The sequence below is a fragment of the Bemisia tabaci genome, chromosome 6 (genome assembly GCF_918797505.1).
Source record: "Bemisia tabaci chromosome 6, PGI_BMITA_v3".
In the NCBI taxonomy this organism is placed as follows: Eukaryota; Metazoa; Arthropoda; class Insecta; order Hemiptera; family Aleyrodidae; genus Bemisia; species Bemisia tabaci.
Genome location: NC_092798.1, coordinates 19,588,295 through 19,605,830, shown reverse-complemented (window position 1 = coordinate 19,605,830; position 17,536 = coordinate 19,588,295). Strand labels below are relative to the sequence as shown.

Sequence of the window (17,536 nt, the reverse complement as noted above, 5' to 3'; positions counted from 1 at the left end):
AGTATGCAAATCAAATTAAGAAAGTAATAGAAAGATACAACGAAAAGAGAAAAAATAGGCTGGCGGCTCGAGTCGAGATCCAAAAACAGAAGACGTTTCGAATAAATTATGAGAGCGGCGATGCGCAAAGTGAAAACTCATTCGAAGAAGTCGAAGCCAAACAAGACGGCAAAAATCCGGCACTGGGTACTTCTAGTATGTGCAATAATAACGGGCGGCGAAGGGTGGATAAACGAGTAACTACGGATCTCCCTGGAGGGTTGCAGGGGTAGCAGGTTCATAGATTATTCAGTCACCGATCCCTGGAGTAGGGCTCAGTCTAGTAATTGGGGTGTAAAACTGGAGGTGCCCGCTGACTGCCATGCACTCGCCACAATGGTTCCCCCGGCCGGAACAGGGTGCCGCCGCCGCTTTGAGTGGGCGCTATCGAAGTGTACAAGTACCAATTTACGACTCATGCATAGGAAAATATTTAAACTAAAAAGAGACATAACTTATCACTTTTTATGTCATGTGACATAAAATGTGTAAAGTCCGTTTGTTTGCAAAATTGCATGTATAAAATTGGACTGATTAAATACTTGGTTATTGAGCGAGAGTTGAAACATTTTGAATGTGCCTTTTCTTTCAGAATTGTTTCTACCATTACGGCAAAGTACTCATGTAGATATGGAAAAGAGGAGAAGAAAACCAAAGAGAGAAAGAGGAAGGAGGAGGGAGAGAAGAAGGACATTAGTGAGAGGCAGAAGAAATATCGTTAAAAATATGTTTTATATTATTAAACCTTAAGGCTTCGGATAAAAATTTTGGTAAAATTGCATTTTAATGTATTGAATTCTTATCCTTGTAACGCAATGCAATTTACGAAGAACTTTTCAAAGGAGGATGAAATACATGGCAATTAAATTGCTTAAGTTATGCAACTTTTCCTTCGACGTGTGAATTAACTGAATGTAGACAAAAAACATTAAATTTCAGGGTTTTGTTCGATTTGATTGATGTGATTTTTATGTACTTTATGTGAGCAGATAGAAACTGCTCAAATGCTCGGGTAGCATCTTGCAAAATGATAGGAGTTGTACAATGTTAGCAACATTGACATACTTTTTATAGTCCAAACATATTTTTAATTCCAAAATAAAAATTTAAATTTAACATCCAAATAATAATAGCAAACCATTTTTCAAAACTTCAACAACCAAAAAATGATAGTCCCGATTTGAATATAATATTTATGAAATGTGCAACCAATCAAAATTATCCTCCAAAACTTTCAAAAATTATTAGTGTGATTTAGATGATTCACTAATGTTCACCGCTGTACCTATAGCCAGCCTTCACCCTATTTTAATACACCCACGTGCATTATCTACACAGCTTTTAATGCAGACATGGAGGCAATGCACTAATACTCGCGCGTCTAATCGATTCGTAATAGTCATATTTTACTTTTATGAACATGCAAGAATTTGGGCCCTTCTGGATCGCAGTGCACCGCTTCCCTTCTTCGGATTAGCTAGGCCATTAATTTAAAACTACCGAATTAAACTGGTAGTGATTAGATAAATTGCCATAGGGATAGGTTTCAATAATTTTTCATCGCAATTGACCTAGTTCAGCCGACTATTTAAACCCTAATCCTTTCAACTTCATAAATCTGACTCGATTCCTACAGAACATAAGCCAGAGCGACGAAAACTCAAAGTTCCGCGAGCCACAAATATGCTATGAGAATTTCATTCGCGAGGAAACGTATGAATATTTTAGACGGATCCTGTATTTTCGTTTCCATAGAATTATATCCAGTTCAGCTTGCGGAAGCATAATTTTATCACCACGATGAAAGATATTCTCGCTTTCAATCAGATTTCTCTGACTGAAGATAGATTAACTTTAGGATGCCCATAGTGATGTAGTCTGACTTTTAAAGTATACTTGTGGATCTAGGAGATGAGATCATGAGTTAAATATGTTACGTTTATCCTTGGCTTGTGGTCAATTTATACATTTGTCAGTTTGTTTGACCGGGAGGAAAGAATTCTTCGAAATCAGAATTTTTGTTTGTCTGTTGTTTTTAATCCTCCCAAGAATCGTAAAATGTGATCAAATTAGAACCTCTCCTCCGTTCTGAGAATCTGTCCTCAGAATTTTATTTGCCAACGCGACCGATTGATTTGATCAGAGATAAAATTACAAAGCCCTTTCTTGATGAATTCTATTTATATTCATCCACAAATATGCCAAACTCTATCAAAATTTCATTCGCGAGGAAACGTATGAATATTTTAGTAACGTGTTCTTAGAATTAAGTCATTCCAGTTCAGCTTGCGGGAACACAATTTTATCTCCATGATAAAAGATTCAATATTCTGTGTATATCGGTTAGGGCTCTCTGGAAGGTATCTAAATATATTTAAAAGACTCTTGGACACATTTTACTTAATGCATGGTCCAAAATAACGCAAATGCCAGGGTGGCAGCGACGTGTGTGACTCCACATGACGGACTAATTGTTTCGTGAAGGCAAACACAAGCGAGCGGCTATAAACGGACGCAAAAGTACGAAAGGCTCGGAGACCAAAGACCAAACAGAAGACAGCCTTAATTCGAGGAAGGCAAATATCATACGGCAGAGCATGCAGAGAGCTCCATAAAGAGATATTTGCACAGGCACGAAATGCAAAGAAACTCGACTGCTGTCGCGGATAACCTTTTGCAAAACGTCAGCTAATCTCCCGATATAACCCGCGATCATTCAGTCGTGAAATGAAACTTAAATATTATTCATGTGACTCCTCGTTCATCCCTCAGGATCCGTAAAAAGTGCCCTCTCTACATGACTTCTCCAACGTTCTATTTTCCTCCGGCTCGCGTCCTATTCTTCCCGTCACTTAATTTTTCTCGTTTTCATAATACATATTCACAAATGCACTCCCACTCATCATCGTGCTACTTGTCAAGAGACTTTCTGAAACTGAATCTCTCGGAAATAAAAATATTCCTGGCATCTCATGTTGTCTGGTGTCTTGGTATCATTACGTCGTTTCCGAGACGAATGAACGTGGCCACGTTTTAACAAGGCAAAACCTCATTCGTAAGTTGAACTTTTGTTGTAAAACCGTTAATCATGCATCTCCTACTGAAAATTGTTATGTGTGTTTTGTGTCATATTTTTTTCTAATTATACGCATAGTTTGGCGTAATGTTTGACAGTAATGCTACACTATTATTCTTCAAAAAATTTAAATGTTTGAGTACATTTTGAAACTTTGGAATGACATTACACTAATTTGATTGAAAAACGACAATTTTGACCGAAGCGATCAGGTTTGACGATTCAGGAATTCATTCCCTACAAGCAGGTAGGCTCTACTGCTGAGGAAAAACGCCGTATGAGCCATCAGGCGCTGCCGAATTTCCTTCGATAAATCACGAATTTGCAAGAAAATTTTTAAAAATTTCTCTTCCGATCTTTAGAGGATTTTGTTCGTAATTTGATTTGAAAAGTCTGAAAATACCAAGGAAAAAAATATTCATAACTTTCTTCGAAAATTAATATTCTCCGAGAGAAAATTTTGTAGCGTTCGATGGTCATACGGCGTCTTTACTCTGCAAGACAGTCTACTTCACGTCACAAAACCTAGGTACATAAAAAATGGAGTAATTGAATCTGCGCTGTCCCTTCATTTTGAGGGTGTATGCAGATAGCGCTCCTAGATGTTAAAATAGTTGATCTGGTCCTGACATGGAATTTTTGAAAGGAGTAGGAAGAGAACCAAGAAGTTTGTGCTCTATGTTTTACTGTTCGTTGTTCACTAAGGGGGTCTCCTTGTTTCAGTAGCTAAGGAGCCACCTTCATTACCAGTGGCGGAGCATTGTTGTGAGCGTGCATGTGCGTTAAAAAAACACATTTCCTGAGACAGTGTCCGGAGGCGGTAGGCAATTAGGACTGTGAGTGAGCAAATATGGACGGGACGGCATAGTGGTGTAATTTGACTTGTGATAAATATTGGTTTAAATAATTCAGATAATACGAGGCAGCGCGTGTTGGCGAAAAGAGGGGATCACTCGCCCTGTTCCAGTGTTCCCTTGCCTGTTCCTCAGATGAAATCAATGATTCAATTTGGCATGGGTAATGTGGATCCCTCCTCTTTCCGTGCCCGCGGGCTCGGCTCTAAATAATGTAGTCCCGTTTCTTTTATAAACCGGGAAATTCGATTTATCATTCAATCTAGATAGTGCAGTCCGTAGTGAGCGCCACCGTCTTTCCTCGTCCGCGCCCGTGACGAATGGACTAATCGATAGATCGAATTATGCTTTGACAATTGATGAGAGTGATCAGTGTCCCACAGTTCACCCCTCAATTTCTGAATTCTTGCACCGCTGAAGCTTCTTTAAATACAAGGGGGAGGGGGGAGAGGTACGCCTCCTACGAGGTGATTATTGAAATTTATAGACAAAGCTACAGAGAAAGAAGACGGTCGGAGTATGGTGCGATCCTATTCTGCCGTGCTGAGGAAGAACGCCGTATAAACATTCGCGAGTTGCCTTTCACTTAATAAAGCATGTATTTTTGACGACATTCGTGCATGTTTGTCCTTAAAATTTTCAAATATTTCAGATTGAATTGCGTACAAAATTGTCTTAAAATGTTAAAAAAAATATTCTCAATTTTTACAGTAAATTCGGTTTTTATCAAAGGAAACTTGGCAACGTCTGAGGGTTCATACGGCGTTCTTCCCAGCACGGCAGTTATTGGTTGAAATTGGTGGTTCTTGTAGACTACGAGAGAAAATGATGGACTAGCCAATAACCATAGGGTCTCTCGCCGGTTGCCGTTAGTTAGTCAATTACTTTCTTCCTTTGTCCATTGCAACCACCCGCTTCCACCTTTAGAATCCCTCCATATACCTTTTGTTTTCTTTACCTAAAGCCTCGTCTATCAATTCAATAATCGGACCACTGACCACTTCGCGGTTCAACCTCTCGAAGCGCTTCGCATTCCAGCGTTACGCAGCGCATGTGCATACAGTACGCGTTATACGTTACAAAAATAATTTTAAATATTTCGGTGATTTTTCCTCTCAACGTAAAAACATTCTGAGAACATTTTAAGCCGTGGTGTTGGTTCGGTCTCATTTGAAAAAATGAGATAGGATCCGAAATTTTGAAACACCTGAACCGAGATACTACAGAGGTAGATCCATGAAGTTGGCAGCTCCGGATTTCCTTCGTTTAAACCTATGTTGAATAATCGATTCTTGTCGGAGCCCTGGCACCTCCAAGAATCGATACATTTCCATAGGCTTAAATGGAGAAAAAACAATGTTGCCGATTTGCTGGATCCGCCAATGAATACGCACTTCTGCAGTTTCACCGTCGATATCTAAGAGACTCTATAAAACGACCCAATTGCTTTCATCCCCCTCCCACCTCGCCGCGGGCTAGAATATTTTCACGCGAATCCGAGGAATTCGTCGGTTCGTTAGGATATCGCGGATAATGCCGGGCTAGCGCGGAGCACGCGAATGATGCGATTACGCGAGGGCGTCTGAATCGGTGGACAGATCGTCGCTAACGTAAGGACGTATCTCAATTTCCACATGACCCTTGGAAAGCATAGAGTCTTACGGAGATCAGGGCTCAAGTGGTAACTGAGATACGCCCTCTGGTCAGAGGAGCGACAGATGTGGCCGTCGGTGATCAGTCAAGATCGCGATCGCGGCGTCGCGTTGCAGTTTCGAGGGGACCGAACGGCCGCCGGGCGATGGGCGATGGCGATGCCCTATCGCTGCATATTCATACTCCTCCGCCGAAATAATCTAATTCGTAAAAGGGATGTTCAAATGTCACCTTAGGCCATTCTTCCACCCGACAATTTTGTTTTCGTTTAATGGCCCCCTCCGCCCGCCTACCCCCGTCCACCCCCGCCCTTCCCCGAGCCGTACCCTCCTTCACGAATGTGTGATTCGGAAATACCATCCGCGTTTTATAACCATGTAAAGTTTATTTTCAGCCACCGTCCCTTCCCCTCTTCCGAGGCGATCTTCCATTGTTCCGGGAATCGGGTCCATGGTGAAACCGCGTATATCGTTTTGGGACGTTGTAGATTTTTCGTCCGATGGTGTTTTTGGTATATCGACGGAGAAACTCCAGAACCACGTATCTCAGTTCACAGAGTTGCAGACTTTCCGCCAAGCTTGATTTTTTATATGCAAACTACTCAACGTCAACTCGTGAAACCTTCAATGATTTTTTTCCTCTCTAGGTGATTTTCTAGCAACCTGCTGATTTGTTCTCCTCTAACAAAATTAAAAGATAGCAGTTACTATGCAACACTGCAACGAGATACGTAGTTTGGGAGCATCACCATGAATATATGAGAAGGATTTAAACAGAAACGTACGAAATTGCGACAAGTTTGGACCGAGAAAAGGAGGCTTGTACTTTTATTCCTCTAATGACTCAGTGTAGAAAACAACAATGCACCCAAAAGTACACATGATGCCGAAAAAAATATCAATGCCAAAAGTCGAGGATGCGAATCTTCAGTGCAACGTATCAAATCTTCATTTACGTTTATTTTTTTAAAAACCTCTTACACCAAAATTTCTCAAGACAAACTTTTTGATGAGGGTAGAGAACGTACAAAAATGTTAAAGAAAAACTTCGGGGTTGAAAAAATTGTAATGAGGAGTTGATTTACAACGTCGCAATGTAAAATACGTATTTTTCGACTGAAGCCATCGAAATACAAGCACAGTCAACGAAAACAGCCTACAAAATAAATTTATGCTTCGCAGGATGACAACAGTGTCGTATTTTCTGTCCTTTTAAGGACAATAGAGAAAACCTACCGGAGGACCATTTTTCGGAGGCGGGAATAAAATTAGGGAGGATACAAGATGAGACCAAGAAAAAAGGGAAGGAGGGTTTTTGAGCAGCGTTGCCATCCCACGAAAGAAGCTTCACCAGGAGGACTTTTTATTTCGTAGAACCGGCAGCTCTGGTTTAAAATTGGTGGCGTTAGATGGAGTAATTATAATTCCGGCGGTGTAACTCCGTGTCTGGGAGCTAGGCTTCAACCACCTTTGGACTGTTATGACTCCGGGTCCGCTTTGGTGAACACATATATTCACTGATAAGCTGGCTGCGCCCCCCTTCCCCTCTCCCGCGGCTTCTCCTTGCACTGCTTCAAAAATTTACCACTTCCATAATTAATACAGCCTCGCGAAGCGAGCCTGATAATCCTCTTCCTCAACGTCTTTTTTATGGTTGGAAAAATAAGGTCCGCGTGAATTGATTAAGCAACCCTTACAAATATCTTATATTATAGTATAGAAACATGAGAGTAACTCGTAACGCATAACGCCTGGGGCGCAAAATGCTAGGGGGGGGGAAGGGTTTGGGACCGCGAAAACCCGTAATTTGTGAGAAATTTGATTGCGTTCAAATGAATCGCATTTAAAAAAAAGAAACCAAACCCTTTACAGCAAAATAAAAATCGCCCATCTTCATCGTTACCTAAAAAAAATGCGAGTATAGTATATAATAGAAGCGTATAGTAGTGAATGCAAATATATCTTGGTTTTCTAACAAAAAAGTAATTTTGAAGTAGAGTGATCGTGCAAATTTTATCATTGCACAAAAATTAAGTGTTTTTCACAGCAAGGATCACACAACTTTCACACCATTTTGAAAATACTGAAATCGAGTCGATTCCCTTTTTCTTAAAATGCAGTTCAGGTGTATGAGAGGGTGAGAGTCGGAAGGTCAGACTTACACATCAACGTTGAAAATTTTTACTTTACAATTCATTCATATATTCAAGAATGTTGCAACATTTCGACTATAATTCTTCGTGAATTTTTGTAGAATATTTGTGTCATTCACCAGAATCCCTAGAAATCGTTGTAAAATCCATCATATTATGATTTCACGCAAATCTCAGTCCACCGCCGAATAAAACAAGCCCGCCTTTAAACAGGTCCGAAGAGGGACACGAAACGTTTAAAACCCAAGGTCCAACCCAGCGGCCTCATCAAGTATTCAGCGCGGGGAAGTTAAATTTTTCCACCCAAAAGTAAGTAATTAGTTTAATAAATCGTGAAAGAGTGAAAAAGTTGCGGGGCGAGGGCGGAACAAACAGGGCGAACCGGTCGCTGGAAAAAGGGCGCGGGGAGCCCCTCGCCTTGTTCCGTGTAAATGAGTGAAAGTATCAAAGAGCAGGTGTAAAGTTATTCTGGTGTCGGTGCAACGGGTGAAGCCGCGCTCGCGGGGGGGGGGGGGGGGTGCCGGGGGCTGCGGGAAGGGCGGTGGAGGGGGGGAGGGCGAGCGCCCTGAAGCGCTGCTGAGAGTCGGGGAGTTTCTCAGTCCCTGCGGTGCTGACTGTCCCACCCAAGGGAGTCAATACATAGACACAGAACACACCCGACATCCCCCCCGCCCCCCGGCGGCTGTATCCCTGGCGTCCCCCTTTTCTCCTCTCGCGCCCCCGTGAGCTTTTTCTCTCGAGGAAGGAATTGATCATGTGAACTTACGCACTTTCCACACGACCGCGATCGTGTTTTTTTGTTCCTGGGTCTTGGAAGATACGCGCGCGGTTGATCTGCTTGTATGTTGAGTGGGTTGATATTCCTTTGCGCCTTTTTCGTACATTCCCAATCAGCATTTTTAGCAAGTATTTCTTATTCATATCCGTCCGAATACCTGAAAGTTCTCCTTACAGATTGAGGAACTACCTACTTTCCTTACGTAGACTTCGAATCGTAAATCTATGTCTATAATCTCAAAAAATACGAGTCCATGCACATTGCGACGTTCCGAAAAATCAGATCTTTCCTTTATTTCATCCCTCGAGCATCTTTCAAAATGTTCTATGCTTATGTTTAAATGGTGAAGCAAATTTACTGAAAACTTCCAGAATGACTGCTGCTTAGCTTCTTTTTGAAATAATGATACATGAGTGGAGACTTTCAAAGTCGCTATCGATTATTCATGTTTCCTGACTCCAGCCATTTATACGTATTAAATATTTTAGGAGATGTATCGACGTAACATTCTTTAAACAAATTGGTTGGGGGTAAAAGTATTATATCATCACATTGAAGTTTCAGAATTGCGTATTTTTTCTATTCTTTTTCCTCCTCTTCTTCTTCCTCTTTTCTTGTTCTTTTTTTCTTCCTCCTCTTTTTTTTCCTCTTCTTCGTATCAAAAAGTGTCTATTATTTTACATTTTTTTTAAACTCTTTTAACCCAAGAATTTTCAAAAACATCAAGAAACTGGTATTTGGAGAATTTTTTTTACAGGAAAACTGGGTTAAAACAGATTTTTTCGTCTTGTCTTCACTCTTCATATCTCGAAGTCTTCCCGCTGATGACTCCATTGTTTCTCTCATCTTTTCATTGAGTTTTGAAAGGAGAAATACGCCTCGAGGAATATCATCAAAAGAAAACTCTTCAAGTATTACAATGAAAGAATGTTCGCACCGACGGCCCTCCTCAAAAATATATTTCTGTGAGCCTCATTCAGGATTAAGATGGCAACGCGGGTGTTGGCCGGGCGCCGAAAAACAGACAGGAATCAGAGAACATGGCTTTTGATGTAAACACGGCTTCACTTTGCCTCTGCTCATTGTTGTAGAAGGGGCCGTGCGCCCTTTTCGCTTTCAGCACAGGCGCTCCGCTCCTCCCCACCAGACGCTCCAAAGTCGAAAGTCTCGCCCAGATCTGTTTACAGAGCTTTCCTGTCGTCTCGAAAGCTGCCTGTAATCTCCGCGGATCTTTATCTCTTGTCCAGGGATGAACGGTGAAATTTCACAGGTATTATGTAGTTATGAAATTTAAACCAGCAGGAACTTTTCTAAAGGTGGGAGGAAAATGTTGGTCGAGTCCGCTCAAAGTTTGGCATTGAAACCTGGAAGATGCACGAAGATACTGCGGGCTGCGTTCGCGCGTTATTGCAGGGGCAAAATAAGTAATTTACAGCTAATTGTCAGAATTCTGCATCATTCGGTTCAAGAAACACTCTAAAAATTCCAGTATTGACCCTTAAAAAAAGTTCAAAGGCTCAAAACGGGGAATTTGAAAAAAAACTGTCGTTAGAGTTAGTCGGTGCGAATTATTTCGATGACGATCTCAAAATACTATTAGAACGACAATTTTTTTGAACCTAGATGAAAATCAAAGAGCATTAATTTAAAGAGAGAACTATACGAGGGATGAAAATCATTCGTCACTACAATAGCAGTGGAAAAAATATTGAAGGTTTTACAAAAGGTCCCATATCCCAATCTACCCTAATATTTGTCAAAATTGGGGGATTTATCTTATAGAATTTTCTCTTCTTAGATTAATTGTATGTATTTGTGATGGCAAACTATTTTTTTCGTAATGTGTTACCGCACTAAAAGACTTCGTCAAGAATCCCTTACTCACGATAAAAAATTCAAGGGGTGCTCCGAATAAAAGGCTCTGTTTAAAGAGCGAGAATGATTAAGACCCTTATAGCAGACGCCAAATCCACAAAGCTTTCTAGACTACATACTTTTCATTCCTTTCTCAATGCAAGTAAGTTTGCAGGTAATCAGCGGTTATAAGCGAGGGATCTAGACTACATACTTTTCATTCCTTTCTCAATGCAAGTAAGTTTGCAGGTAATCAGCGGTTATAAGCGAGGGATCATCAATCACAGAAAATTTCGTCGTCTTCTTTGGAGCTGACTCCGCGGCGGGTACTAATTGGGTCATCTGTTTTAGTCGTCACGAGCCATTTCAATCCTGGTCTCCGTCTCAGCAATCTTATCGGTGGTCTACTCTGATTTCATACATTTATACCCCATGCTAGTAACAAAGATTAACCAAAGATGTCAACGCTCGAAGTGCAAGAGGCGTCTGCTCTTTGTACACTTTGCACACTTTCAACCCTCTCGCCCTCTCCCAAATTAAAATATCCACAACCGAGAATCTCTCTACCAAAACTTAGATGAGCTATCTACCAATAGAAACAAATGAAATATTGAAAATAAAAAAAACACTTAGGACACAATCAATGCAATGCATTTCATAACTCTAGAGTTAATAAAAAAGAGAAAGAGAAAGAAGAAGAATGAAAAAATGAGAAATCAGTCGAATAGTGGTCATTGGCGGATCCAGCAATTTGGCAACACCGGATTTCCTCCATTTAAACCTATGGAAAAGTATCGATTCTTGGAGGGGCCAGGTGCTCCGACAAGAATCGATTATTTAGCATAGGTTTAAATGGAGGAAATCCGTTGTTGCCAAATTACTGGATCCGCCTCTGATATAGTGGTATCATTGTAAAATTGCACGCGTGTACCTGGAACTCACTAATCACCTTTTGCCAAACCGGAAGAGGTTATCTTAACGCCGCGCCAAATCAATTTGCCTTCAATTTTTCGGGCAGGCAACCCGAGCTCTCACGTGGTCGAATAGTTGTATCATAGTGTGTAGTATCATATTTTTGGGACGCTTGTGGTAAAAACCGGGCAGGGGCCGTCAAAAGAAATGACGAGTGGTCCTAGTTTTGCGGCGATTTTAGCGTCGCACAAGCCAGCGAAGGGAGCGCGGTCGACTATTGAGTCATCTTCACAGTGTGATCTTCACAGTTGGTGCAATGCGAGAAGTATTCGTGCAGTCTTGTAGGCGCTAATATGCCCTGACGCCGACCGCACTGTTTGGCGCAATGCGTGAAGTATTCTTACCGTTTCGCAGGCGCCAATATGAGTTTGACTCCGAGTACTTGCACAAATAAGAGCTTTTTACTAGACGGATGGATCGAGATAGCATCAACTCAACAAGAATCGATTGGAAAGAGGTAAACGTGAATCAATCAACCAATCGGCATCGATTCCAACGAGAAATCATTGAAATATGAGTTCGTTTTTATTTTTCGATCGACTCATGACTTTCGAAACAATCCCGGTTTATTGCCTCGGTATACTCGACAAAATTACACAATTACTAAAGCCACGAAGTATTAAAATTATAATTTGAAACTAGATCCACCGGATTTTCGCTAGTTTCTGATGAATGCTCAAGTTTACGCGTTTTGATGATCAATTGGACCACATTTTGCAACATTGGGTATTAAAATGTCTGGCTCATCCATAAAAACTTATAGAATAGGCATAGAAGAATTAATGCGACGTAAGCTGTTCCTAAGCTGAGCCAGAAATTGGAGTTCCGAGTCGGAAAAAGGAAGTCCAATTATAGAGTTAACATTCATTAAGGGGGAGAAAATCGTAGGAAAAGTTCGTGAAAAAATGAATCAGGCGTCGATTCCCGAGCTTCCCACTTTGTGAGCCGGTCTCTACGTAAGATTTCGAAGAGAAATTAAATGGTTTTCTACGAGTGCAGACCTCGTCTAGTGGCTCATCGCCTCATTCTGTAGAACAGCCAACACACGTAAGCGGAATTTCGAAGGCGGCAAGGAACAGACCCGCACATTAGTAAAAGAAATTATAGTAAGTCTTGCGGCTGTAAAGAGGGGGTGGGGGTGGAAATCATTGTCAGACATTGAATTAAAAGAGATTTAAAAGCGGAATAGTCCCTCTGCGTGTCGGGGCCGGAGTCCACGTCGTCTGCTCTTCACACTATTAAAACAATGGAGTTGTTTTCACAGCTGAGAGTGGCGGGGAGCGAGGGAGGGGGAGGGGGAGGGCGCGCGGAGCCCGCCAAACAGATGACATCACAAACGTCAAAGAGAGAAGAGTAACTAGTGGTCAAGTGGTTATTTTTCCGCAGAGTACCTTTGTAATTAAATTGAATCGGCAAACAGAGCTAATGCAATTTGTGCTTTGTGAAATTGCTTACAAAGGAGTGAATTTCCCTCGACAAGTTTAAATAACGCGCCCGTGCTTCAGCCGCATATTATTAGGGGTGAGCGGGGGCCACCGATTTGAACCGATGTTTTTCCTGGGAAATAAATTGTTCCCCGACAGGGGCTGAGCACCTGAAGAATCACGCTCTAAAATTTCGGAAAAAATCTGTTTAATATTTTCTTTTTCTTTTTTTCTTTAAACAAAGTATGCCCCGAAAATTCAAGCTTTGGGATCGTTCATAAATTACGTTACGCTCTAGGGGGAGAAGGGTTGAGAAAAGCGTTACGCCATTTTCTTATTACGTGTTAAAGGATGTAAGCGCGTTAAAAGGGGGAGGGGGGTCGAAACTGCTGAAAAAGTGCGTTACGTAATTTATGAACGCTCCCTTTGCGATTTACTGATTGTTTTGTAATACAGTCGTTCAATCCAATTTTCTGACATTTTTGGACTGGAACCTTTTTGAAACTTAGAATATCCTATTGTTTTACGATCAAATAGGGCGAAGGAAGGAAGTCATTCTTCAATATTATGATTAATTAAAAAGTAAATGAATTAATTTGATAATTACTATGTATCAATAAAATTACGAATTTACATTCTAAATTTTGAAACACTTTATACATAAATTTAGTCTTATAATTTTTTTTCTAAATCCTTCCTTACCATAGACTAAAAATAAAATTGTATATAAACTGACTTGGCTCACGCTAGTCCGAATTCAGATCATGTGAGAAATAATTTGTCTGTAATCCATTGTGCACCGATACGATGGTACCGCTTGCTTCTTGGTAAGGTCTTCTATTTGGACCGCGCTAAGCAGAAAGGAACCAAGTCACATCAACTATTGCCAAATTTAACCGAGCAATCTAATTTTCACATCAAAACGGTTGTGTAAATGCTTGTGCAAAGTCCAGTGAATTTTCTGCATATTACGAAGCAAATTCCTTAGAATATTCAACGGAATCTGCAAAAATGCTCTTTTGTAAAAAATTAAAGTGCCCGGATGAATTTGGCAATGGCTGGCGTGGCTTGGTTCCTCTCTGCTAAACGCCGTTCATTTATCGGGTAACAAAGCTTTAGGGTTCCTGAAGGTTTGCTGGAGGTTTTCGATCCCCAATCAAAAGAAAAAAGTATCATTAAATGGAAGATCTTCCGCCAGTTGAGACTTTGAGATGTGGCCGGACCTGATACCGGAAATAGGAAATGAGGCGATAAAGGGGTTCAGGTCCGAACGCCCTCTAGGTGTTAATGTCCTGTAGTTTTAACTCAGCGGGACTCGGAACATTTGTCCATCATCATGTCTAAGCTTGAGTTGAGGTGAGACTTCCCGGCGGGACTCTACCCCTTTTTCTCACAGTCTTTCAACAACTTGGGTCATCCCCTGCGAACCTCCACCCAAGAAATTCCTGTGAAACTTGGTTGAAATTGGCGATGAAATTCAGCCAATTTAAAAATTATTCGAAATACCCCAAAATTATCGACCATGTCGATCATGGAGACTGTGCCTAAGAAGCATGTATATTGTACCAAATTAAATTTTAAATGCAAAATACCTCAGAAGCATTCGCTGTTCAAAAAATGGCTGCCTTTAAAAACTCCTTTTTAAGGAGGAAACTCTTAAAAAACAAAGTTAAAAAAGTCGAGGAATGCTGTTTTTATCACTTTATTTTGGTGAATTTGAAGAAAATTGTTTAGTTTTTCATATTGCATGCTTTGCTGTCTGTTTTGTGTATAGCATCAATGAGTTTTCTTTGGAAGTAAGCAACGTTTTAGTGCCAATTTTATACACCTATTTTTTCATTTTTTTTTTTAAAATGTAAATTTCCGTTTCCTGAAAAAAGAACAAAAGGCTTTCCTAACTCATACATTCTGAAAATTATTTTTAAGCGGTTGCTCAAGTCAATGCTACTAAGAATGTGTTTCCTTCTTTCCTAGTATAGCTTGAAAGCTATAATACCAAGACCCTAGCAAAGTTTCATGGAACCAAGTTAAGATCATGCGAAAATGACAAGACGTGTAATCTACCCTACCCATTGCACAGAATGTGGTATTGCAAAGGGGAGGTTATAGTGAGGAAGATTAGATATCGAGCAACCTATTTTGTGATTGCGTGGAGAGTTTTTTCCTTCATAATTGGAATCCGCAGCTAACTCAATTAACCGGATGACAACGTGTCCTAAATTCAGTAAGCGCAATGGTCGGCTCGAAAAGACGCACCAATATGCAAATCAAGTCGAGCTTATTATTATCTGAACCGATATCTTTGATCTTTCATAATGTGCAGAGAGTACGAGTAACGTAGCTTAAGAGGGTGCTTGCAACAGTGATGCCATACTATTCGTAATTATGTTTAATTTCTCGCCGAAAGTTTCTAACCTCCCAATGGAAACACGAGGTACAATTCCCTGGATCAGGAGATGACTTATTTGCTTTTTATATTTCTACTGCAATGTTGGAATCGAAATGTTTAAAAATATCCGATCATGCTTAATTTCTCGCATGCACAATGATTATAATGTTTCTTTTCAATTTTATGTGATTTTTTTTTTTTAAATGGAAGAAAAAAATTCACTTATAATTTCAATATGGACTTATTATGACTTTATTTTACGAATTAAAACAAGAACTGAAATTTACAACGTCGCAATCCGAGATACGCATCTTTTGACTTTTGCCTTTGATTTTTCACCGTCCACGATGGAAGTAATGTTATTCCACGGAGAAGATGAAATTTTTATTTGATCAATTTTCGTCAAATTAAGTCAAAATCGAACTCTACGATTTCAACAAAGAACCATCTTCAGTGTCCTAACAATAAGTTGCATCGAAGTATTTAAGGACTAGGTAATTGATGAATGTAATTATTAAGTGATAATAGTGACGATAAGTAATATTAATTAACTAATTATGGACAACATGAACAACATTCCAATATTCGTTTCGCATACATTCAAATTGTCCAATTTTTGCCAAACATGAACGATCGTCAAAAATATCCTCCATAATGCTTCTTTTGGCAACTCCGCTTGAGAAGATTCCTAGCGAAGAGGCGCCCGTGGAGGCAATAGCGGAGGAGGGCCCAGATAAAAAACAAAGATACGCGGCTTGACGTAATGAATTTAGAGGCGGGAGAGGGGAGGTAATTGTTTTATTTAATTTAGATAAATGAAGTATATATGCTTGACTAATTAGCGCAGCTTGGGAAGGTACCCGCGGTCGCGAACAAGGATCGCATCGCCGCCGCGCCGCGACGCCCGCGCCACGCAACACGCCGTACAGCCCTGCGCTGCGGTGCCCGGAAAATTGACGGATGAGCGTAAAGATGGACCATACACAACCCGCAATCTTCTCCCGTAATTTACTCTTTTTATAATCAACTTTAACATAATCATATTAGTCGGAGAGATTTTAGTATTTATTCCTCTTCTTTTACGTCAGTTCCATAAGCTAAGCCATGAGCAAACCTGAGTGATAAGGTCGAAAAAAAAGGTCAAATAATTTTCTTCCCCGAATTCTTAAAATTGAAAGCGCCGAACGTGATTTCAGTAAAATACTTTTGTGTACCTATGCAGATATAGATCTGCGATATGAATAAAATCAGTGAAAAGTGCTCGTGTGGATGTATCTACACTTAAGAACAATTTGTGAAAACGAATTAAATCCTTGCAAACCGAACTGTGTGCATTGCGTAATGGTTTCTTTTGATTTAATCAATCGGTTCTCACTGTGTTTGGCACATATCGACGGTGAAACTACCAAACCACGTATCTCGTTTGCGGTGTTTAAAAATCTACGCTCGCATTTTATTTTTTGGAAGTAGACCAAATCAATATCATTCCTTAAAATTTTCACAGAATTTTCTCGCACGAAGAGGAAAAATCACAGAAATTTTCAAGACTGGACGTTAAGTAGTTTTTCATTTAAAAAATAAAGTATGACAGGAAGTCTGCGACGTCGCAAACCGAGATACGTGGTTTGGTAGTTTCACCGTCGATATGCGTCCATGGAGTGCACGAACAACCACGAAATCATACAGAAAATGGCTGATACTGCTGTTGCATATCTAGCATAGGATAGATGTGTCCCCTATTTTATTAGCGAAAGTACAATTTGGAGATTTTTAATAGCTCGAACGGTTAGTTCGAGTCTCTTGAATGATTATTGGCAATTGCACCAGAAACGAAAGACATACTCCGGAATTTTTTTTGCGCGGACACTACAGGATAAATTATTTTCTCAAAAATTTATTTTTTCACCCTACTAAAACCTCCAGTAGAAAGTCTGATGATGATCTCATTTATCAAATCCGTATTCTATGGCAAACGCAATAGTTCCTTTACATTGAAGAACTCACATCTCTACCAATGCGTAAATGTACAAATCAGTGGCGTGGCGTGCTTTGCGATATATCGATTGATATGCCACTCAAACCTATGAAAAAAGATCGATTACCAGGGTGTTCGCAGCGAACACCTTCGTAATCGATTCTTTACCATAGCTTCAAATAGCGAGATATCGATAATCGATCATTCACGCCACGCCACTGGTACAAATACTATGTGGAATCCCGCGCTGATACCTATGAACATTCACTGGTAAAAAAAACACATTGGATCTAGAGTCCAGACTCTTGAAAACATTGACAAGAAAAAGGACTCTTGATTCAATCAGATTTAAGCTTAGATCAAAAGGAAA

The 17,536-nt window shown here is 40.3% G+C and overlaps 1 protein-coding gene across 1 annotated transcript in view; it reads right to left on the bottom strand.

Annotated features, from left to right (window-relative positions):
- Positions 1 to 17,536, bottom strand: part of kn (EBF transcription factor knot) — a 90,352-nt gene that overhangs the window by 19,486 nt on the left and 53,330 nt on the right.